The 25,412-nt window shown below is 35.1% G+C and overlaps 1 long non-coding RNA gene across 1 annotated transcript; it reads right to left on the reverse strand.

The window, feature by feature from the left end:
- Positions 1 to 6,079: 6,079 nt before the first annotated feature.
- Positions 6,080 to 15,656, reverse strand: LOC123554955 (uncharacterized). Its single transcript, XR_006687166.2, has 2 exons — positions 15,598 to 15,656; positions 6,080 to 6,165 (listed from the first exon to the last, which is right to left on the reverse strand). It is a non-coding gene; the product is annotated as an uncharacterized LOC123554955 (long non-coding RNA).
- Between the last annotated feature and the right edge of the window lie 9,756 nt (positions 15,657 to 25,412).

The following is a 25,412-nucleotide window of genomic DNA, read 5'->3' on the forward strand; positions in this document are numbered from 1 at the left end:
ACTGTTTGTCCTCTGTCAGTCAGTAGCATCCTGGCATGGTCCTCTTATCAAGATTGTTCAATGTTTCAGCTTGGCCCATTTTAGGGACTGCCAGAGCTAAAAATAGTAAAACGTTTCCACGACTTTTGGATTTTCATCAAACTTTGTCAGTAGTATCATTATAAGCCTTCAAATGGGGGTGCTTTCCCTCTTTTAGGGCCGTTAGAGCTAAAAATAGAAATACCTTTAAACAACTTCTCATGAACAGTTGGGTGGATTTTCACCAGTCTTGATCTTTAGCATCATTATAAGGTTCTCTCTTAATTTTGTTCAGATTGGGGCACTTGGGGGGCCCCCTTTTAGATGCTGCTACAGCTAATAATAGAAATACCTTTTAATGATTTCTACTCGTGACGCGGTTGATGAATCTTATCAAACTTGATCTATAGCATCATTTTTAAAGTCCTCTTAATTTTGTTCAGATGGGGTTGCTTGGCCCCTTTTAGGGACCACTAGAGCTGAAAACAAAAATATAAACGACTTCTCATGAATAGCTGGATGGTTCTTCATCAGACTTGATCTTTCATGTTATGATAAGGCCCTTTCCCAGAATCATTCAAGTTGTAGCGCTTGGCCTCTTGGGAGACGGCAAAAAACTAGAAATGCCTTAAGATGACTTCTGCTCATAAACTGCTTGATGGATCTTCATCAAACTTGATCTTTATTCTCTAGCGGCCCCTACAAGAGGCCAAGTGCTCCTATTTGAAGAAACTCCAGAGGGGAACTTGCCAGGATGCTACAAAACAAGCTTGATGTAATTCTGACAAGTAGTTTCAGAGATGTTTAAATAAATTGTTGAAGACAGAGACAGGACCATCCTCCTACTTATGGCTCACCCTGAACCTTTGATTCAGGCAAGCTGAAAATGTACATTCAAATATCGGGTAATGACAAGAACAAGATTCTGATAGTTTTTCCAGTTTATTTATGAAAATGACATGATTATCTACAATATTAAATTTCTCCCGACAGGAACACACAGTTTACAAACATGTATCACACCTGTAAAATCCATGTGTACATAAGCTAACATTGTTAGGTCATCAAACCTGAACTTGTTTCTTACAGTTGAGATAAGTAAGTATTCACAAAAGAAAATAAATCCATCCATAGAGCTAAGATGTAAGGTATATATTAGACAGAATTTAGAGCAGAGTTATAACAACTATTAGTTTGCACCATGACATAAATGAATCAACAGTATGAAAATTTTAAACAGATTAAGACAAATCATGGATTAACATGAAGTAAATTTTGTATAAATGATAATGAACATGGTAGTGAGAGTTACCAATCAGGAATTAGAAGCTTGTGTATTATAGTAAGCTTAACATGCAACAAGCAATGAAACAACTTTATTTAGAATTTTTCTCTTCTAATTAAAATTGGTTTTAATATGCACATTGTCACTGCCTTAAAATGAGAATATCGCATTTCATTTTGCTGAAAATTAAGAATAGGAGAGCTGATATCCATTATCTTTTCAAAAGAATGTGTATCCTTTCATAAACTAGTTCAACTATCTCACAGCAGAATGTGTATTCTAAAGGTAAAATATAATTGGCAGAGTTGAACATTCACATTGTCACATATTCACTGGTAATACAACTCCAAGTTCATTCCATCATGTATTTCATCTAAACATCTGTTAAGGAGAATTCAGTGATAAAAGTTGATTCAGATGGAAATAAAAACTGTTGACAATAAAGTATTTATGAAATCTCTATATTACCATGTATAACACTGAATAACAACAGCTGTCACAGGAGACAGTGCGCTTGACTATTACAATGCTGGATTGTGAAATTGGGCATATCTGAGGAAGCTATAGCTGTCACTGGTGTTTAATGACTCAAATGTGGATTAAATTCTAAGTAAAAAGGGGATATAAAATTACTGAGTAACTGACCTTATGTCATATGATGAGGATGATGAACTGGAAAAACTAATATAAATTTTAATCAAGTTTATAAAGTAATGATAAAGATATAGTGAAAGTGCACCAGTATTAACCAGAAAGTAAAAAGGGGGGCATAATTCATCAAAAATTGGTGCAAGAGTTATAGCCCTTGTACAGAGTTTCAGAAATCTGCAATTGTACTGGTAGCCCATTAATATTTTTGTCTGGTTTATTCGGCATTGACTGTTTTGGATTATTTGTTAGGTGCATGTATACTACAGTCTTCAGTTTGGATGGAATGCTTAAATTAATATAGGGTTTCTTAATTCCACCTATATGCATATGTTGTTGTAGATTTTGTTCTCTAAAATAGCAATTACAAGTATCATCTGACACTAAATTTTTCTCATTTTTTTTTATCTCCAAGATAAAATTATTTAAATTGGGAATTCTTCTCCCCCTAATTACTGTAATATGAAATCATAAACAGAAAGTCAGTCAAGTTTTATAAACATGCAAATTCCTTATTATTTGCAATTTATGTTATAAAATCATTTTAAGTTGACAAATAATTCTTAACATCTTTTAAATAGCAGTTTGATAAAAGGTCCAAAGCCGAGTAAATTACGTTTCTCTCTTTTCTTGACACTGTGTAATTACGTATCCGAATTTATGCTTGTCCAAAATCAGGTATAGTTTCTGACATGAATGCGTCAATTCTCGCTAAATTATTGTCGATTTTTGCATTCTGTACAAGTATTTACATTAAAAAGCATTAAGTCGATTTAAGCACATTACTTAATCAAATATCACCGATTCCTTCTCGATAAATATTGAGGTCAGCAAAAACAAAAGTACACTTTGGCAGGTGGCGGTAAGACGACGTAATTTTAAGACTGGTTTGCATATTGTTTTGAACACCACGGATCAGCAACTTGGAAGCTTTTGGATCAGTCTAAAATCTCGTGTGCACAGGTAAACATTTGCCTCTGGGTACGATTAAAAACGGTTGTTTGCCGACTGTGATAATAGGTCGTAAGATAATTAATGCCTCCGGCGTGTATTACTCGATAAACAAGGGGATTATGTGAAATTGTCAAAGTTATGCATGAAGACTAGGTTATTGATTACCGGGCTACTCGATATAGAGTTTTAAGGCTCCAGACATGAGATTTCTGAAACCCTGCCTTGTATCATATGATGTGAGTGATCATGTGGTATAACTATTCTAAGTTTGAATCAAATCCATTTGGTAATAACAGAGATAAAGTGAATGTGAATCAAAATTTTAACCTGAAATTTTAAGCAAAAAGGGGGATAATTAAACCATGATGGTCCTGAATCGCTCACCTCTTCCCACATGACCCAGTTTTGAGTATGACGTCGTTTTTTCTATTATTTGACATAGTGACCTAGTTTTTGAGCTCATGTGACCCAGTTTTGAATTTGATCTTGATGTTATCAAGATAAAAATTATGACCAATTTTCAAGAAGATCCATTGAAAAATATGGTCTCTAGAGTGGTCACAAGGTTTTTCTATTATTTGACCTATTGACCTAGTTTTCGAAGGTACATGACCCTGTTTTGAATTTTATCTAGATATCATCAAGGTGAACATTCTCACTAATTTTCATGAAGATCTCATGAAAAATATGGCCTCTAGAGAGGTCACAAAGTTTTTCTATTTTTATACCTACTGGCCTAGTTTTTGACCGCACATGACCCAGTTTCCAAACTGACCTAGATATCATCAAGGTGAACATTCAGATCAATTTTCATGAAGATCCATTGAAAAATATGGCCTCTAGAGAGGTCAAAAGATTTTGATAATTTTAGACCTACTGACCTAATTTTTGACCGCAGTTGACCCAGTTTCAGACTTGACCTAGATATCATCAAGATGAACATTCAGACCAATTTTCATACAGATTCTATGAAAAGTATGGCCTCTAGAGAGGTCACAAGGTTTTTTATTATTTGACCTACTGACCTAGTTTTTTAAGGCACGTGACCCAGTTTCAAACTTGACCTAGATATCATCAAGGTGAACATTCTGACCAATTTTTATGGAGATCCATTCACAAGTATGGCCTCTAGAGAGGTCACGAGGTTTTTCTATTTTTAGACCTACTGACCTAGTTTTTGACCGCACATGACCCTGTTTCGAACTTGACCTAGATATCATCAAGATGAACATTCAGACCAACTTTCATACAGATCCCATGAAAAATATGGCCTTTAGAGAAGTCACAAGGTTTTTCTATTATTTGACCTACTGACCTAGTTTTTGATGGCACGTGACCCACTTTCGAAACTGACCTAGATATCATCAAGATGAACATTCAGACCAACTTTCATACAGATCCCATGAAAAATATGGCCTCTAGAGAGGTCACAATGTTTTTCTATTATTTGACCTAGTTTTTGATGGCACGTGACCCACTTTCGAACTTGACCTAGATATCATCAAGGCGAACATTCTGACCAATTTTCGTGAAGATCTCATGAAATATGTGGCCTCTAGAGAGGTCACAAAGTTTTTCTATTTTGAGACCTACTGACCTAATTTTGACCGCACGTGACCCAGTTTCAAACTTGACCTAGATATCATCAAGATGAACATTCAGACCAACTTTCATACAGATCCCATGAAAAATGTGGCCTTAAGGGAGGTCACAAGGTTTTTCTATTATTTGACCTACTGACGTAGTTTTTGATGGCACGTGACCCAGTTTCGAACTTGACCTAGATATCATCAAGATGAACGTTCTGACCAATTTTCATGAAGATCTTGTGAAATATATGACCTCTAGAGAGGTCACAAGGTTTTTCTATTTTCAGACCTACAGACCTAGTTTTTGAAGGCACGTGACCCAGTTTCGAACTTGACCTAGATATCATCAAGGTGAACATTCTGACCAATTTTCATGAAGATCTTGTGAAATACATAGCCTCTAGAGAGGTCACAAGGTTTTTCTATTTTTAGACCTACTGACCTAGTTTTTGAAGGCACGTGACCCAGTTTCGAACTTGACCTAGATATCATCTAGATGAACATTCTGACCAACTTTCATAAAGATCCCATGAAAAATGTGAGCTCTAGAGTGGTCACAAGCAAAAGTTTACGGACGGACGGACGATGGACACCGCGCGATCACAAGAGCTCACCTTGTCACTTTGTGACAGGTGAGCTAAAAAAATATTGGTGCAAGAGTTATTGTCCTTTTGTCATATGATGTGGATGATGATGTTGTACAACTGTTTAAAGTTTGAATCAAATCTTTTTATTAATAACAGAGATAGAGTGAAAGTGCATAAAAACTTTAACCTGAAATTTTAAGTAAAAAGGGGGATAACTCATAAAATACAGAATGTCACAGTTATGACCCTTGTGTCAAATGATGTAGGTGATGATGATGATGAACAATTATTTTAGGTTTGAATCAAATCCCTTCTGAAATAACAGAGATATAGTAAAAATGCATCAAAATTTATGAAAGGATACAATCTCCAATCGTAATGTGGTCTTTGAAAATTGTGTACCTGTAAAAAAAATACCATTGATTAGTACTTCCAATATTTAGTGATTTACAAACTGTCAGATAAAGCTTTTTTTGTAGAAAGTTTATGCTTTAAAATAAAGTAAAACTTAATTCCCAGTAAAACTTAATTCCCTCTACCGGTAACTTGAACTGACTGAATACCTCATTTCTCTAAAACTCCATGTCCTGGCAAAATCCCTAAATAATACCCATTGTTCTACCTTGGATTGCACAAACACAAGTTTTCAATTATATTCATAATCAGATTAAATGTGTCAAGAGAGCAAACTTTTTATCCATGTAATGTTTCTGTGAAGTTAGGTTGAAATCGACATAGAGGTTTAGAAGGTGATGTTTTTATAGAGATTTTGGACAACCGATGGACATTAGGCAGACCATTGTTACTGAGCCTATGCATTGCATGTCAATTTATCACAGAGAACAAGTATGTGAAGTTTCAATCCATTCTCACAAGTGGTCACTGAAAAACTAGCTTTTACACAAAACTGGGATGCTCATGCAAATGCCAACAAATGGGAGAAAAGTAGCTTTATTCTTCAAATTTTATCCAACATGCTTGTTAAGACAAAAATACAAACCATTTTTTGAGGACTATTTTATCTGCTCTAGTACCAGTCTGTGCAGCTACCAATTTTTTCAAGTCACCAATTGTATCATCCTGACTGAAATCTTGTTAAGGAATATTTTTAATGGTAAAAAATATAAGCTTACTACAGTTTATATCTTCAATTTTCTTACTGAATGTTGAGGACTTCCCAATTTAACAATGGAGGCTTTTGTGTCTGTCTGGTACCAATGTAATACTCAATATAACCAACTCCAGTTCACCCCTTCTCCCTCGCATTTAAAACAGTTCCATACAAGTTGAGTACTTCATGAAATCTAAGATAAGCAAGACAGTTTCCTGCACACCTGACTGGAAAACTCTATCTTACTCCAAGGTGTAAGATGACTCTTGTGATGAAAATGAACTGCATCTATGTTTAAATTTCGTGCAGTAATTATCCTATTAAGCTATCTACATACAAAGTTCCATCGCAATATCTCTTTCATAAATAGAGCTGAGCACAAATCTTTTTTTCTCTATTTCAGCTCACCTGTCATATAGTGACAAGATGAGCTTTTGTGATCACCATTCGTCCATCGTCAGTCCGTTCATTTGTGCGTCCATCAACAATTTGTTGTCTGCATTTATGACTTTATTTTTACCAAACTTGCACACAACTTGTATCACCATAAGATCTTAGTTCCTTTCTTGAACTGGCCAGATCCCATTATGAGTTCCAGAGTTATGGCCCCTAAAAGGACCAAAATTAGCTATTTTGACCTTGTCTGCAAAATAGCAGCTTTATTTATGAATCGATTTTAACCAAACTTGCACACAACTTGTATCACCATAAGATCTTAGTTCCTTTCTTGAACTGGCCAGATTCCGTTATGAGTTCCAGAGTTATGGCCCCTGAAAAGGCCAGATATAGCTATTTTGACCTTATCTGCACAATAGCAGCTTCATTTTTGATTTGAATTCAATCAAACTTGCAAAAAACTTGTGTCACCATCACAGTGTATAGACTCTCTGTACGCCCAACCGGAAGTCGCCAAAAACTAGGCATTCAAAAATCAAAACACAAATTTTTGCTGTCGCGTATGGCTTGGATTTTCTTCGTTTATTTCGTTAATATCGCATAAAGTAAGTGTATTTTTTAATCTACATATTGTCTAAGAGCTACTGTTTACGTAGATACCAAACAAGCCTGATAAAACTCATTATATACTTAATTTCAAGTCAAATCACGTGTTGATATTTGTTCGATTTTGTAATGAAACTATCATTTATTTGAAATACATGTATCTTGAGCTTTTGCAAAGAATTGAAACCTTTGCTACTTCATAGATAAATATCTTACGCATCGATAAATAATAGCACGGCTCTATGGTAATGAATACGTTTTCAGGATAATGTGTTTTTCTGAGACATGTATGCCGATTATACTGTCCCACTATTCGATACATTACTGGCCCACTTATCGCAATTTTTAAAATCCAGACTGTATGCTTAGCCGAAAAACTGTACACCTACTCAAAACTTCTTTGCATTCTTAAATTTCAATGTTCTGACTTTGATTTATGATAACCAACAGTTAAAAAATAATAGGTATAATTTCTTTCGTTTTCAGAACAGTCATGGACAAGTTTAGATGTTATCACTGCAGTTTCGATTCCACTTGTCGTATAGCTTAGTGTTTATTAGTAAGCAGCCACGCGACCAATTTGATTTGATGTATGCGTACTAATAAACTTTAACCTGCAGTGTTTGAAATTATTTTTTGTAATAATGACTAGATTCTTTTACACAGTTAGGAACATTAATCACTAACGCATCATTCATGTAATCGTTATGTGGCACAACTCTGTGTTTGATCCATTTCCGGCATCTCAGAGACTTGTTCGGACTTTACGACAGGGACTTTATCATCATTCACAGAAGAAACAGTTGCCTTCAGCGTGGTAACTGGTAATTTCAGTTTATTTTAATATCCTGCTCCAGAGCACCGCTGATATCATTCAAAATCAAGCAGATCGAAGCTAACATCCAGGTCTTTCTCGTTTTCATTCATAATTATTGCAGTATTAGCTACAGAACAAGGAAAATTCCTAGTGATTACATCAGCTGTTCTACATGTATAACTAATTTGAATAAAGCTACCATCGCCCTGGAAGATAGGTGAGCGGGACTCGTTTTAATTGGACACTGACTCTACCAGCTAATCAGGTAGACAGAACAGAACAGAACATATCTTTTATTTCGCCCAGGCATTTTTCAATACAAGGGGAATATAGCACAATGTTGATATAACATAAAAATTTGAAGACAGCGCATGTGTCTGTAGGCGGAGGAAAAATAATTTCAAACACCAAGTATAACACCTTGGGTGACCTTGACCTTGGGTATACTGCATAAAGAGGCTTTGTTTGTATGCTGCACAATGTTTATGTGAAGTTTCAGTAAGATATAAGCAAAAGCAAAAGTAAACAAGAGCACCGCCTTGTGGGTGCTGACGCTCATCTGATTTTTTTTGTATAATAGAAATATTGTCCTACCCATGATTTTCTAAGTCTAAAAAGGGCCATCACTCTTGCAAAAAGCAGGATAGAGTTATGTTTCTTGATGCACAGTGTCCACTTATGATGGTGAAAAACTGTTGCAAGTTTTAAAGCAATAGCTTTGATAGTTTATGAGAAAAGTTGACTTAAACATAATATTCAACCAAGAAAATGATTTTTCTAAGTCCAAAAGGGGCAATAATTATTGCAAAAAGCAGGATGGAGTTATGTTGCTTGCTGTACAGGGTCAGCTTATGATGGTGAACAAGAGTTGCAAGTTTTAAAGCAATAGCTTTAATAGTTTAAGAGAAAAAGTTGACCTAAACATAAAACTTAACCAAGAAATCTGATATTTTCTAAGTCCAAAAGGGGCCATAAATCTTGCAAAAAGCAGGATGGAGTTATGTTTCTTGCTGTACAGGGTCAGCTTATGATGGTGAACAAGTGTTGCAAGTTTTAAAGGAATAGCTTTGATAGTTTAGGATAAAAGCTGACCTAAACATAAAACTTAACCAGGCAACGCCGACGCCGACAACCGCTCAAGTGATGACAATAACTCATCATTTTTTTTCAAAAAATCAGATGAGCTAAAAAGATGTAACAGAAAAACAAAGAAAGCCAACGCCGACTGAGCCTGGGTGAGTAGAATAGCACCCTTATTCTCCAAATAGTGGAGCTAAAAATACGAAAAAAGAAAAGAAAAACAAAGTGTTCTGTCAAACTGAGCGTAATAAATATATATTTTTCTCGTATGTTAACGGAAACACGCATAGTCAGATTCTTTTTCCTTGTCCAAGGCAAGGACATGGTTGGTGAAATAGACCATTAAATACTGTTCGACTGTCGGAAGTAAAATACAACACAAAACTTATATTTATTAATTCAATGAGTAAAGCGTATGACGCTTATAAGCCCAAACACTCCATCATTCTTTATTGAATAGGCGTACAGTGTTTACGCGAATAGTGGAACAGTTTTATATCAAGTTTTGTGACTAGGCGGCCAGTGCGTAATTCAGATGCATGTTGGATTAAACAATATTTCAACTATTTAGGATTGTAAATGCATATTTGTAGGTACAAACTCATGTGCATGGATTGATAATAAAACATTCAGAAGCAGTTCTGACACGAACTTCTTTCGCAGTTGCAAAATAATGGGCAGTTTTAGCCCGAATGCTTCGTCTTTTGCTTTGACCATCTGTGTTTTTGGTGAAAATACGTCTTAATTTCAAACGTTAATGTCTGTTTAACGACTGTGTGTTGCAGAGACATTTATCATCCACTGAAAAATATATACAACAAGAATATTTGTTTCAAACAGCTGAAGAAAAACATAAAAATATTTACTGCCGACAGCTTCCAAAGATTTGAAAAACGAGAGTGAACGCCTAGTTTTTGGCAACTTCTGTTTGGGCGTCTATACACTGTGACCATAAGATCTCAGTTTCTTTCTTGAACCGGCCAGATCCCATAAAGCGTTCCAGAGTAATGGCCCTGAAAGGGCCAAAATTAGCTATTTTGACACTGTCTGCACAATAGCAGCTTCATTATTGTTTTGAATTTAATCAAACTTGCATAAAACTTGTGTCACCATAAGATCTTGGTTCCTTTCTTGAACCGGCCAAATCCCATAATGGGTTCCAGAGTTATGGCCCCTGAAAAGGCCAAAATCAGCTATTTTGAACTTGTCTGCAAAATAGCAACTTCATTTATGATTTGATTTTAACCAAACTTGCACACAACTTGTATCACCATAAGATCTCGATTTCTTTTTAAACGCGCGAAGGGACGTATTATGTTATCGCCTTGGTGTCCGTCTGTCTGTCTGTTTGTTGGTTAGCAATTTCTCTTCCGCTCTGTAACTCTTTTACCCCTTGAAGGATTTCAAAGAAACCTGACACAAATGTTCACCTCAACGAAGCGACGTGCAGAGCGCATGTTTTGAGATGGCTCACTTCAAGGTCAAGGTCACACTTAGGGGTCAAAGGTCAATGACTTTGTTTTGCATGTATGTTGCTCTGCATTTGCGTTGCACTGCAGTGCTCTTGTTTTTATTTGGCATATCCTTGAAAAGAAGGCTTCTTTTGATAATATTTTCTTTGAATTACTTCCCTTTTACATTACTATAAACAGCTTATTTTTAGTAACTTTTTATTATTGGCCAAAGGGAAAAACCGAGACTACTTTTCTGTGGTACAACATGGATGGTACCTCCAATTTTTAGGTGTATTTTGATGTATCTGTACCTTTAAGATGTTTTTTTTCTATTAAGTTAAATTACTTCCCTTTGGTGTTCCTGACCTTTGGACTTAGATATTTTTTCTAAGGACCTTCTTGGTCCTTTAAGTGCAATGATAACAGGTGAGCGATATAGGGCCATCATGGCCCTCTTGTTAGCAACAGTGACCCCAAATATAATCCAAAGCTAATTTTTCATAATAAGCTTGCTGTACAGTAAGTTTGGTGACAGTATGTCAACCATAATTTCAGTTATAGACTGGAAACCACCTTTTTGATGATTACAGTGACAAAAAAATCTATTTTTAGTAACTGTGACCTTGACCTTGACCCAGTTGCATTACAATGTCTTTTTCATCACAAAAAAAACAAGAGGACCATGATGGTCCTGAATCGCTCACCTCTTCCCACATGACCCAGTTTTGAGTATGACGTCGTTTTTAGCTCACCTGTCACAAAGTGACAAGGTGAGCTTTTGTGATCGCGCGGTGTCCGTCGTCCGTGCGTGCGTGCGTGCGTCAGTCCGTAAACTTTTGCTTGTGACCGCTCTAGAGACCACATTTTTCATGGGATCTTTATGAAAGTTGGTCAGAATGTTCACCTTGATGATATCTAGGTCAAGTTCGAAACTGGGTCACGTGCGTCAAAAACTAGGTCAGTAGGTCAAAAAAATAGAAAAAACCTTGTGACCTCTCTAGAGGCCATATATTTCACAAGATCTTCATGAAAATTGGTCAGAACGTTCACCTTGATGATATCTAGGTCAAGTTCGAAACTGGGTCACGTGCCATCAAAAACTAGGTCAGTAGGTCAAATAATAGAAAATCCTTGTGACCTCTCTAGAGGCCATTTTTTTCATGGGATCTGTATGAAAGTTGGTCTGAATGTTCATCTTGATGATATCTAGGTCAAGTTCGAAACTGGGTCACGTGCGGTCAGAAACTAGGTCAGTAGGTCTAAAAATGGGAAAAACCTTGTGACCTCTCTAGAGGCCATATATTTCATGGATCTTCATGAAAATTGGTCAGAATGTTCACCTTGATGATATCTAGGTCAAGTTCGAAAGTGGGTCACGTGCCTTCAAAAACTAGGTCAGTAGGTCAAATAATAGAAAAACCTTGTGACCTCTCTAGAGGCCTATTTTTCATGGGATCTGTATGAATGTTGGTCTGAATGTTCATCTTGATGATATCTAGGTCAAGTTCGAAACTGGGTCATGTGCGGTCAAAACTAGGTCAGTAGGTCTAAAAATAGAAAAACCTTGTGACCTCTCTAGAGGCCATATATTTCATGAGATCTTCATGAAAATTGGTCAGAATGTTCACCTTGATGATATCTAGGTCAAGTTTGAAAGTGGGTCACGTGCCATCAAAAACTAGGTCAGTAGGTCAAATAATAGAAAAAACCTTGTGACCTCTCTAAAGGCCATATTTTTCAGGGGATCTGTATGAAAGTTGTCTGAATGTTCATCTTGATGATATCTAGGTCAAGTTCGAAAGTGGGTCACGTGCCGTCAAAAACTAGGTCAGTAGGTCAAATAATAGAAAAACCTTGTGACCTCTCTAAAGGCCATATTTTTCATGGGATCTGTATGAAAGTTGGTCTGAATGTTCATCTTGATGATATCTAGGTCAAGTTCGAAACAGGGTCATGTGCGGTCAAAAACTAGGTCAGTAGGTCTTAAAATAGAAAAACCTTGTGACCTCTCTAGAGGCCATACTTGTGAATGGATCTCCATAAAAATTGGTCAGAATGTTCATCTTGATGATATCTAGGTCAAGTTCGAAGGTGGGTTACGTGCCATCAAAAAGTAGGTCAGTAGGTCAAATAATGAAAAAACGTTGTGACCTCTCTAGAGGCCATATTTTTCATGGGATCTGTATGAAAGTTGGTCTGAATGTTTATCTTGATGATATATAGGTCAAGTTTGAAACTGGGTCAACTGCGATCAAAAACTAGGTCAGTAGGTCTTGAAATAGAAAAACCTTGTGACCTCTCTAGAGGCCATACCCTTGAATGGATCTTCATGAAAATTGGTCAGAATGTTTACCTTGATGATATATAGGTCAAGTTTGAAACTGGGTCACATGCCATAAAAAACTAGGTCAGTAGGTCAAATAATAAAAAAACCTTGTGACCTCTCTAGAGGCCATACTTTTCATGAGATCTGTATGAAGGTTGGTCTGAATGTTCATCTTGATGATATCTAGGTCAGGTTTGAAACTGGGTCAACTGCGGTCAAAAACTAGGTCAGTAGGTCTAAAATTAGAAAAATCTTTTGACCTCTCTAGAGGCCATATTTTTCAATGGATCTTCATGAAAATTGATCTGAATGTTCACCTTGATGATATCTAGGTCAAGTTTCGAAACTGGGGTCACGTGGGGTTTCAAAAACTAGGCCAGTAGGTATAAAAATAGAAAACCTTGTGACCTCTCTAGAGGCCATATTTTTCATGAGATCTTCATGAAAATTAGTGAGAATGTTCACCTTGATATCTAGGTAAAGTTCAAAACAGGGTCACGTACCTTTGAAAACTAGGTCAATAGGTCAAATAATAGAAAAACCTTGTGACCTCTCTAGAGACCATATTTTTCAATGGATCTTCATGAAAATTGGTCAGAATGTTTATCTTGATAATATATAACATAACATAACATATACTTTATTTGGCATAAAATGACAAATACACATTTATAGCCAATACAATAATATCTAGGTCAGGTTCAAAACTGGGTCACATGAGCTCAAAAACTAGGTCACTATGTCAAATAATAGAAAAAACGACGTCATACTCAAAACTGGGTCATGTGGGAAGAGGTGAGCGATTCAGGACCATCATGGTCCTCTTGTTTCTATTATTTGACATAGTGACCTAGTTTTTGAGCTCATGTGACCCAGTTTTGAACTTGACCTAGATATTATCAAGATAAAAATTCTGACCAATTTTCATGAAGATCCATTGAAAAATATGGTCTCTAGAGAGGTCACAAGGTTTTTCTATTATTTGACCTATTGACCTAGTTTTCGAAGGTAAATGACCCTGTTTTGAACTTTATCTAGACATCATCAAGGTGAACATTCTCACTAATTTTCATGAAGATCTCATGAAAAAGATGGCCTCTAGAGAGGTCACAAGGTTTTTCTATTTTTATACCTACTGGCCTAGTTTTTGACCGCACGTGACCCAGTTTCGAAACTGACCTGGATATCATCACGGTGAACATTCAGATCATTTTTCATGAAGATCCATTGAAAAATATGGCCTCTAGAGAGGTCAAAAGATTTTAATAATTTTAGACCTACTGACCTAGTTTTTGACCGCAGTTGACCCAGTTTCAAATCTGACCTAGATATCATCAAGATGAACATTCAGACCAACTTTCATACAGATCCCATGAAAAGTATGGCCTCTAGAGAGGTCACAAGGTTTTTTTATTATTTGCCCTACTGACCTAGTTTATTAAGGCACGTGACCCACTTTCAAACTTGACCTAGATATCATCAAGGTGAACATTCTGACCAATTTTTAAGGAGATCCATTCACAAGTATGGCCTCTAGAGAGGTCACAAGGTTTTTCTATTTTTAGACCTACTGACCTAGTTTTTGACCGCACATGACCCTGTTTCGAACTTGGACTAGATATCATCAAGATGAACATTCAGACCAACTTTCATACAGATCCCATGAAAAATATGGCCTTTAGAGAGGTCACAAGGTTTTTCTATTATTTGACCTACTGACCTAGTTTTTGACGGCACGTGACCCACTTTTGAACCTGACCTAGATATCATCAAGATGAATATTCAGACCAACTTTCATACAGATCCCATGAAAAATATGGCCTCTAGAGAGGTCACAACGTTTTTCTATTTTTAGACCTACTGACCTAGTTTTTGATCGCACTTGACCCAGTTTTGAACTTGACCTAGATATCATCAAGATGAACATTCAGATCAATTTTCATAAAGATCCCATGAAAAATATGGCCTCTATAGAGGTCACAAGGTTTTTCTATTATTTGACCTACTGACCTAGATTTTGACCGCACATGACCCAGTTTCGAACTTGACCTAGATCGAGGGTTAAACGTAATAAGGGCGAATCTACATATAGTTATTATATGTAGATACACCCTTGTTGCGTTGAATCCTCGAGATATCATCAAGGTGAACGTTCTGACCAATTTTCATGAAGATCTTGTGAAATATATGGCCTCTAGAGAGGTCACAAGGTTTTTCTATTTTAAGACCTACTGACCTAGTTTTTGAAGGCAAGTGACCCAGTTTCGAACTTGACCTAGATATCATCAAGATGAACATTCTGACTAATTTTCATGAAGATCTTGTGAAATATATGGCCTCTAGAGAGGTCACAAGGTTTTTCTATTTTTAGACCTACTGACCTAGTTTTTGATGGCACGTGACCCAGTTTCGAACTTGACCTAGATAACATCAAGATGAACATTCTGACCAACTTTCATAAAGATCCCATGAAAAATGTGACCTCTAGAGTGGTCACAAGCAAAAGTTTACGGACGCACGCACGGACGGATGACGGACACCGCGCGATCACAAAAGCTCACCTTGTCACTTTGTGACAGGTGAGCTAAAAAGATACATACTGACTAGGATTTGAACTACAGACTGGCAATTTATATTTAAGGAGTCCTGTAATAAAAGATGTCGATGTTAACACAACATGTCATCAGATACTTACTGTGGTACTGAGCTACAATTATAAAGGATACTTGCATTTCACCCTGACCTTTTTACCAAGTCTGTCATTGCACGTTATTTCTAGCATCTTTTCAACTGTTTAAAATCCTACAAAAGAAAGCATAATGCTATACACAGTAGGGAAACATACAGGGAATATAGTCCCAGATCTAATGAATTAACAGATCTGCCAGCATTTTTCATATGAAACTATTGCTTTAATCTGTAACTGAAAGATAGATTTGCCCAATGATATATTCAATACGTTTTAATAATGTCAATGAGATACAATGAAATATTTTCCTCAGAATCTGAAATAATCACCTTGAAATTTGCAGTGTTTAAACAAATACTATTATTTATGACAAAGATTTCGGATAGAAAACATGCCAGAGCCGGGAATCAAACCCTGGCTGCCAAAGCAATATACATTTTCCTGCAATCTTGACCAATACACCACAGAGTGACATGTTCTTAACAGTAATTAACCTTTAGTCTGCAAAAAGATTTAAATGTCTAACTTATGATCTGTCAGTAACTAACTTTCATGGCATTCTTAAAGGTCCAATACTAAGGAAAGTGAACATTTTAATTTCTTTTAAAAAGCACAAACTATTTCATTTTATTGGAAAATGAAAGTTGGTATGTAGAAATTCGAAATAAATCGCAGTATATGTACAATTATTTTTCTATGAAGTATGAAGAAAGTTAAAAAGACCTGGGGGGTCATTCTGTCGATTCATTGAAATTTCAACATAATACACATACATTTCTTTGAGTTCCAAAGACCTTCTGTAAATTTTGACCTGCCAATCTTCATTATTTAGTGTCTTGCAGAAGTCTATGCACTGGCTATGAAAAAAATTGCCAACTCACTTTCCCTTAGTAATGGACCTTTAACAAATATAACGATAATTTTCTGATATCTACACACAGGGTTTCCGCTGCCGTTCGCCAATTCCTTTTTTGGCAAAAATAAAATAAAATTGGCGAAAAAAAAAATCCACAGTTAACAATTTTAAATTTGTTTAAAATAAACATCCGAGGTAAACTGTATAGCGGTCTGTTTTACTACCGGATATCATACCAAATAGTACCGTTAAAATAAAAGCGTGCTGACTACATATGTATCACCAATCAATAATTAACACCGAGTGTCACGGATATTCCAATATTTAGCAATACACTAAGACAATATACCACCTCTGGGCATAATTTAAAACTTCATCGAGTCACGAGAGTATTCCTCCATGCAAGAACGATTATCAGTCAATCTGATTCGCCAAATTAAGCCCCGCTTTGTATTATGAAAGCAAAAGAAACAAAATATTTGCTGAGCGCTTCATCGCAAGCCCCATCCATTTTCTTGATACTAAAAACGCAAGTTATTTTTAATATCAAGCCGATTCGCCGAAGTAATCGAGAACCGAAAAAATGCCGAAAATAATGACAAATCAAAGTGCGATCCAAAACCTTAAAACTATCCATATTACAGATAAATTTGCGCGATCGTAAAACATTAGTGTTAAATAAATCTACGCGACTACATTTCAGTCGCGTTCGCTTTCTTAAAATTTCAGTTGAAGAATCTTTGAGATACAAATGAACTAAAGCAGTTCATTTGGTTCTTTTACGTACATCTGAGATTCTCTGATAATGAATTTATGTTGACATTACTGGTTGGGAACCAGTATCCGGACAGTACAGGTTTCTGTAATAACCGCTTTATTTCGTTGTTATGCAGGTAATTGTTTCATCTAGATCATTTAGATGTTTGTTCTTCATGTCTACAACAAACCACTATATATCAAGGCGGTATAATGTTAGGTTTTATGATGATACCTCACCTGTGTTTACAAAACAAATTTCTGTCTTAACGGGGCATGAAGATAGCATTGCGTAGTTTACACTGCTCGAGGTAACAAGTGGGAGAGAAATGACTAAACTACATATTGATTGCCTGCTGATAACATGTGCTACTTTTAGTTTCACCGTAATTGTTACATAAAATGCAGGGCTGTCGAGTTTTACATGAATTTTATTCTATATCTATTGGAATTATCAAGAATTCGTGTTAGATGAAATTTGAATTTTTTATAGTCAGCCTCTGTTTGCTTTTGTAGCTGCTATTGAATGTGGGGTTAATTGTTTCGTGTTTCCAGAAGTGGCTATTTTTACGGTCCAGTAGGAATAGCTTCACAGGCTATTCTTACGGCTCTCCCGTAAGAATAGTGAAAAACTTGCAGGTAGTTAATCCTATGGCAGTTTTGTGTTGCACATTGTACTGAATTCATTCGACTGATATAATTTCACCCAACTTTTTCACTTTTCCAATAAGGAAATCCAGAGATGACAAAAAGGGGAAGTGATTTCCCTAGGTAGTGTACTTTAACACATTTTATTACATTTTATCACTTCCATTTGTTACATAAACAAACAATTTTAATACAACGAATTTATCGTAAGTGTAATTAAATACTTAACTGAAACTTGTCTTCTAAATAAATCGGAAAATGATTGTTGGTTAATTGTACAGATGCAGATGTACATACGTTATTAATATCGAAACATTAAAAAAATATTGACCAAGTGTTTTCAAGTAAACCCGTTAGAGAATTATAGATCTACGTTTCGTGTATATACATGCACATTTTTCACAACAGTACAAATCTCTTACCACTCTACACATTTTTATTGCCCTTAATTTAGTTTTATACTTCACGTTTGTCACACACCAGCTTGACATGTTTGCATCAACTGAGACCCGACATTTTATTTTTAACACCAGATGTGATTACATGTCATTTCCGAAATCGATTGAAAATATATCCGTTGAATGACTTGAGTACAATGTATTGTAATACAAAACTGCCGTAGGAATAACCACCTGCGGGCTTTTCACTATTCTTATGGGAGAGCCGTAAAAATAGCCTGCAAGGCTATTCCTACGGGACCGTAAGAATAGCCACTTCCTTTTTGGAGAAATTTATGATAAAAAAATGTGTAAAAATAGTTTAATTACTTATTTCAATATCAAAATAACAGCAAAACATCGTCAAAATATTTGTATGGATACTGGTTTACCTCACGGGGAAAATAACTTTTTTTTGTGACCCCTTTTGAGGCCCCATGGAACCCATATTTTACGTGGTAGCAAGACGTTTTGACCCCTTGACACCTAATAAAATAAGATGACACCTTGACCCCTGGACACTTTGTCCCCTATTGTCGATTTTTTCATAGTGGCACTTTGACCCCTACCCATGATTTTCTAAGTCTAAAAAGGGCCATCATTCTTGCAAAAAGCAGGATAGAGTTATGTTTCTTGATGTACAGTGTCCACTTATGATGGTGAAAAACTCTTGCAAGTTTTAAAGCAATAGCTTTGATAGTTTATGAGAAAAGTTGACTTAAACATAATACTCAACCAAGAAAATGATTTTCTAAGTCCAAAAGGGGCAATAATTATTGCAAAAAGCAGGATGGAGTTATGTTGCTTGCTGTACAGGGTCAGCTTATGATGGTGAACAAGTGTTGCAAGTTTCAAAGCAATAGCTTTGATAGTTTAAGAGAAAAAGTTGACCTAAACATAAAACTTAACCAAGAAATCTGATATTTTCTAAGTCCAAAAGGGGCCATAAATCTTGCAAAAAGCAGGACGGAGTTATGTTTCTTGCTATACAGGGTCAACTTATGATGGTGAACAAGTGTTGCAAGTTTTAAAGCAATAGCTTTGATAGTTTAGGATAAAAGCTGACCTAAACATAAAACTTACCAAGAAAACTGATTTTCTAAGTCGAAAAGGGGCAATAAATCTTGCAAAAAGCAAGATGGAGTTATGTTTCTTGATGTACAGGGTCTGCTTATGATGGTGAACAAGTATTCCAAGTTTTAAAGCAATAGCTTTGATAGTTTAGGAGAAAAGTTGACCTAAACATAAAACTTAACCAAGAAATCTGATATTTTCTAAGTACAAAAGGGGCCATAAATCTTGCAAAAAGCAAGATGGAGTTATGTTTCTTGCTATACAGGGTCAGCTTATGATGGTGAACAAGTATTCCAAGTTTCAAAGCAATAGCTTTGATAGTTTAGGAGAAAAGCTGACCTAAACATAAAACTTAACCAGGCAACGCCGACGCAGACGCCGACGCCGACGCCGACGCCGACAACCGCTCAAGTGATGACAATAACTCATCATTTTTTTTCAAAAAATCAGATGAGCTAATAAGATGACACCTTGACCCCTGGACACTTTGTCCCCTATTGTCGATTTTTTCATAGTGGCACTTTGACCCCTAATTTATTTTTCTTATTTTGCTTGGTTTCTAATTTATTTTTTTTATTTTGCTTGGTTTAAAGTGAAAAATTTACATGTTATATGCCGATGTGCAGTACTTATAGTTAGTTTTTAGTGTTTTTGTTGAATACTGACAGAGATTCTAGCTCAAATATTTCACATTATTTTACTTTTTTGAAAGAAACAGACATCAGAAAATAATACAATTTTAATCAAATTATTTGAAGATTTTGACATCACAAGACACATCAAAGAATATGTAAAAAGGCAGTAATGATATAATGGTAAGTATAAATGCTTATTAAAATATAATGACTTTGAATCTCTCAACGATTACTCTCTTATAGTAGATTTAAACATTCATTTAATTTTGACAAGTACTTAAATATAATTGAAGATAAAAAGTTTCGAATCACTCTTAGTAGATTTAGATTATCATCACATAATTTGGAAATAGAAAGAGGTAGATTTAACAACATGGACCGAAATGATAGAAAATGTAAATTTTGTAATCTTAATTCTTTAGAAAATGATTATCACTTTCTTCTTGTATGTCCGTTATATAAAGAATTACGAAGAAAATATTTAAAACCACATTACTGTAGATGGCCCACTCTAAATAAATTTGATAATTTGATGTCTACGGAAAATAGAAAGGAATTACTGAATTTCTACAAGATATTGAAAGTTAGTTTCATTTTTAAAGCAACACCATTTTCCATTTAACATAGTTATTGTATGTTAGAATGTTCTGGATGTAATAATGATAATAATGAAAAGCTTCTCTCAGTATCTGTATTATTATATTAGATATTAAATATGTCTCACTACATGTCAACTCTGTTTAGGCTAGAAGCATTTATAAATGCTTAATTGCTGAATAAGTTTCGGAATTACACATATTTGGCTATGTTTGATAAGATGTTGAATGAATGCAATTATTTTCCACTGAGCTATAAATATTATAAGAGTTGTTGGAAAACTCAAGGACATATTTTATCAACACAAACCAGTGTTTATATCATTGTACATTATAACATGTTTAGTTACATTAAAAAATGTCAATGATAAATATGCAAAATGTTTTTATAAAATTTACTAAGTATAATAGTATTGTAGTTATTGCAATCAGAATAGATAGATATCAAGGATGTGTTTGTAAATTTGTTGATTAATTAATGTAAATGAATATATATTTTGTGGAGTGAAAATTTCACTAATAAGATCTGAACAATTAAAGTCTATGAATGAACAAGCAAATTCGATGAATTGGTATCCCCCGCCGAAAGGGTTTGTGGTGAGGAATGGCAAAAAGATATACCGGCAAAAAGTTAAGGATGTTAATAAGAAGCAAATAATTTCATTAGTCAAAATCAATTTAACAGAAAACAAATGTTTAATTAAAGAGTACACAATAAATGTATGATACTTTGATCCTGACTAAAGAATTTATTTTGAATGGGATATGCTTACTGTAATAAGCTTAGCTTTTAAAATTAAATGCAGTTAATTGAAATGTGAGCTTGAAGTTTAACTGGAATGAAATATTGTCTTTGAGTGGTTTGGCACCAGGTGTTGCTGTTTTACATGTACATTTGAACTTAAAAGATCAGATGTCCTTAAGAGAACACAGATAAGATATCTTGAACATGGCTGAGGGCAAGGTTTGTGCAGTCACAACTTAACATGTTGAAGGTTTGAACATTTAAAAAAAAAAAAAAGGAATGGAAATATATATATCTATATATAGATATATGTATATATTTATTTTTTTAGGGGGTGGGGGTGCAGCGGAACGGGAGAGGAAACAAAATTTCACATGCTGATTATAAATATTGATTGAAAATTAAAAATGAAAAAAAAAAAAAAGGTAAAAGGGTGAAGTTGGAGTGTGGGTGGGGTGGGGGGGGGGGGGGGGGGGGGGGGGGGGGGGGGGGCAGAGGATGCATGATCAGTGGTGGGCATGACTGGGTGGAGAAGTGAGGTGGTGAGGTGGGGGAATAGTACAACTTGGAAGGTTTGAAAAAAATCTAAAAAAAATAAAAAAAATTTGGGAGGGGGGGGGGGAGTGGGGTTGGGAGGGGGAGGGGGTGTGACCAAGGCAAGTGGGTAACCAGGTGTGGGTGCGCAACTTCACATGTTTATAATAAATGTTCACAGAAAAGAATGAAAGAAATTTAATGAAATTCTGCCAAATGGTAAGTTTATTTTGTACAAATATGTGGATTTTTAGACAATTAAAGGGCAATAACTCTGAAGTTACAAAAAGAAATCCGTACAAAATTGTCTGTGCACAACCACATTATAGTGTTCTAAATTCTGTTAAAGTTTCATAGTTCTAGGTCAAATATATCAAAAGTTATGATGCAGAAATTGGCATATCTATAGATCTATAGTACCCTACCTATATAGTTAACACTAGAAACTTCTAAGGGCCATAACCCTGGTGTTACTTGGGCAATCTGTCTGAAACTTGATGGGCCCCATAACCTCATAGTGGTGAACATGTATATGAAGTTTGTTTGAAAAAAATCTAAAATAAGGAATGAATTTTTTTATTTTTTTTTGGGGGGGGGGGGGGGGGGGTGTCGGGGGATGGGGGGGAGGTGTGTGATCAAGGTAAGGGGGCGACCAGGTGTGGGTACACAACTTCCCATGTTTACAATAAATGTTCATGGAAAAGAATGAAAGAAATTTAATGAAATTCTACAAAATGGTAAGTTTGTTATGTACAAATATGTGGATTTTTATACAATTAAAGGGCAATAACTCTTAATTTACAAATAAATCCAAATGAAATTGTGTGTACACAACTACATTATGTTTAAGTTTCATAGTTCTAGGTCAAATATATCAAAAGTTATGATGCAGAAATTGCCATATTTATAGTACCCTATATAGTTAACACTAGAAACTTCTAAGGGCCATAACTCTGGTGTTACTTTGGCAATCTGACTGAAACCTGACGGGCCGCAAGAACTCATTGTGGTGAACATGTATATGAAGTTTTAAATAAATATTCCCAACCATTTCCTAGATATGGCTCCGGACGGACGGACAGACGGACGGAAAGACGGACGGACGGACGGACAGACGGACAACGCCAAAACTATATCCCTCCGACTTTCGTCGGGGGATAATAACACTTATTATAATAGCATTTTATTTCACGTTTATCAATTGTTTCAATGTATTTTTATAAAAATGATATTTCAATATTAAATTAATTTCCAATATAAAATTCTTCAAAAATAACATTAATTACAGCTATTCTTAAAACAGATTATCAATTTTATCTATCATTTAATTTATTGTTTAAAGGCATACTTGAACTCCATCAATAGGGTGGTGATTGGATTAAAAACTTATTGAGGTGTGAAAATTGTTGTTAGCAAGGAGAAACCCAAAACTGTTAAACATATGTTCATTTCTTGTAAATTTGATAGGTTCGATGTTGTCTTCACACTTTGTGCAAAGATGTAAAAAGTGTGAATTGCTGTGTGAAGACATTAACGTACATCTTATTTGCTTCTGTCTGAAAAATGCCTCTATACGGATGCAACTGTGGGATTCTATAATAGACTTATGCGGCATGAGGGCATTTACACAGCTTTTCCCACTGTGCCCGAAAGAGCAGTGCTGGTACCTCCTTAATCTCGCAATAGAAAGCAATGAATACTGTCTTAAGTACTACAGTATTACCAAATACATGAAACGTATGATACTGCATGAATAAGATTACGGTAATCATTTATAAAATGTATATGGAATTCAAATTTGTTATGCTCGTACGTCAGTTTTAATAAAAATAATGCTTGTTTTCATGCAAGGTTTACGGTCACTGCCGGGGGCACGGCTGTATTGTGTTTCACAAGTACATCTTTTTCCAAACTGATTATGTATAGAATTTCTTAATTGATGATCCTGTTGACCTGTGCTAGTTAACTCTTACTGATGCCTTAAATTGTTTGTAATTAGAACTTATGTGACATTGTGTAAACATATAAATATGTGTGGTATGTGTATGTTTATATAGGATTTTCCATTGACATGTATATATTATGATATTCAATGTTGTATATATGTTCAGCTCTTCAGTATTGGAGGAAATAAAAGAATCTATCTAACTATAAACTGAAGTGTGCCCCTAATTACTCTAATCTTGGTACAATACAATAAACTTGTGTCCTTTAAGTGTTACCTAATGGGGTCTCACCTTCACAACATGCAATTAGTAGGTACCATGTATTAATTGAAATGTATGGTGTTAAAGGATGGTTAAAGGATATCAGACTAATATTTTATGAAAATTCCTCAAAATCAAAATATTTAACTTTTATCTTAGTTGAATATTAAAAGTGTTGGTTTACAATGAAAACGGTTTAAACGTAAACATATGTATCAAAGTTATGTCTAATTTATTAGATCAATTTCAGGTTTGTGGCAGGCTCTTCGGGAGGTCTTCCCAGGTACAACGGATCTACATGGGTGTGTTTTCCACTGGGCTCAGTCCATCATTCGTCACGTGAAGGAGCACGGTCTCACCAAAACCTACCAGGACAGGACAACCATTCATCAGCTGATAAGCAAGCTACTTGCTCTTCCGTTTCTATTCAGTATTTTTGACTGAAAGTTGGACACAATCATTCTTCCTTTCAGAAAGAACCAAAATTTGACAATAATGACATTTAAAGGAATTACAAAAGTCATTTCCAGGATTACGTAAATTCTAATTTCTATTAACTTTGGAATTGAAACATTAACTTTTTACATTAAGTCCTTATTGCCAAACTTTTACACGCAAAGAGACAGAATTCCTTCGGCTATTGGCCTAATGAGATTCTTTAAGGTTTGAAGCTTTTCAATTTGAAGGAGTTATCATACTTATCTTTCGAGTATTTCAAATGTCAAGAATTAAATTTGATGCAGTCTAAAACATGCATTCAGATATCATGAATTATCATTAATACTTATAATTTTAATAGATCTAATAGAACATAAACTTCCTAAACAAATCCATAATTCCAGACAATTCCAACACCACTCCTTTAATTTTAAAGGGGCACTGTGATTTTTCAAGGGAGCTCTGCCTTTTAGGTAGCACCTAATTTCATATTAATCATGTTGTCTGTTTCATGTAAATAGTGTACAGTCAAATTGTTCTTATTAAATGTATATTATGTTTTATATAATGTATTTTCTTATTGAACTATTTAACTGTATGAAGGAAATATGAGAATGAAAAGAGAGAAAGAATGAGTGAAAGAAATAATGAATGAAGAGAAAATATTTAGTTTTAGCGTTACTTGTATTTATTTATAAAAATGTACATTTATGAATAAAGTAGTATACCAACAAATGTGAAGTTTCAAAAAGAGAGTTATTTTTTTTATTTCAATTAGTAAATGAAGTTATTTATATCTAGAATAATTACTCACATGATTAGTAATTTCATCTAAATAATTTCTTAGATAATTGCAAACATTTGTGAAACATCATTTTTAATAATACCAACATGAGTAAACAACACACATAAACCATACTTTGTCA

This window comes from Mercenaria mercenaria, chromosome 15, assembly GCF_021730395.1.
Source record: "Mercenaria mercenaria strain notata chromosome 15, MADL_Memer_1, whole genome shotgun sequence".
Taxonomy (NCBI): Eukaryota; Metazoa; Mollusca; class Bivalvia; order Venerida; family Veneridae; genus Mercenaria; species Mercenaria mercenaria.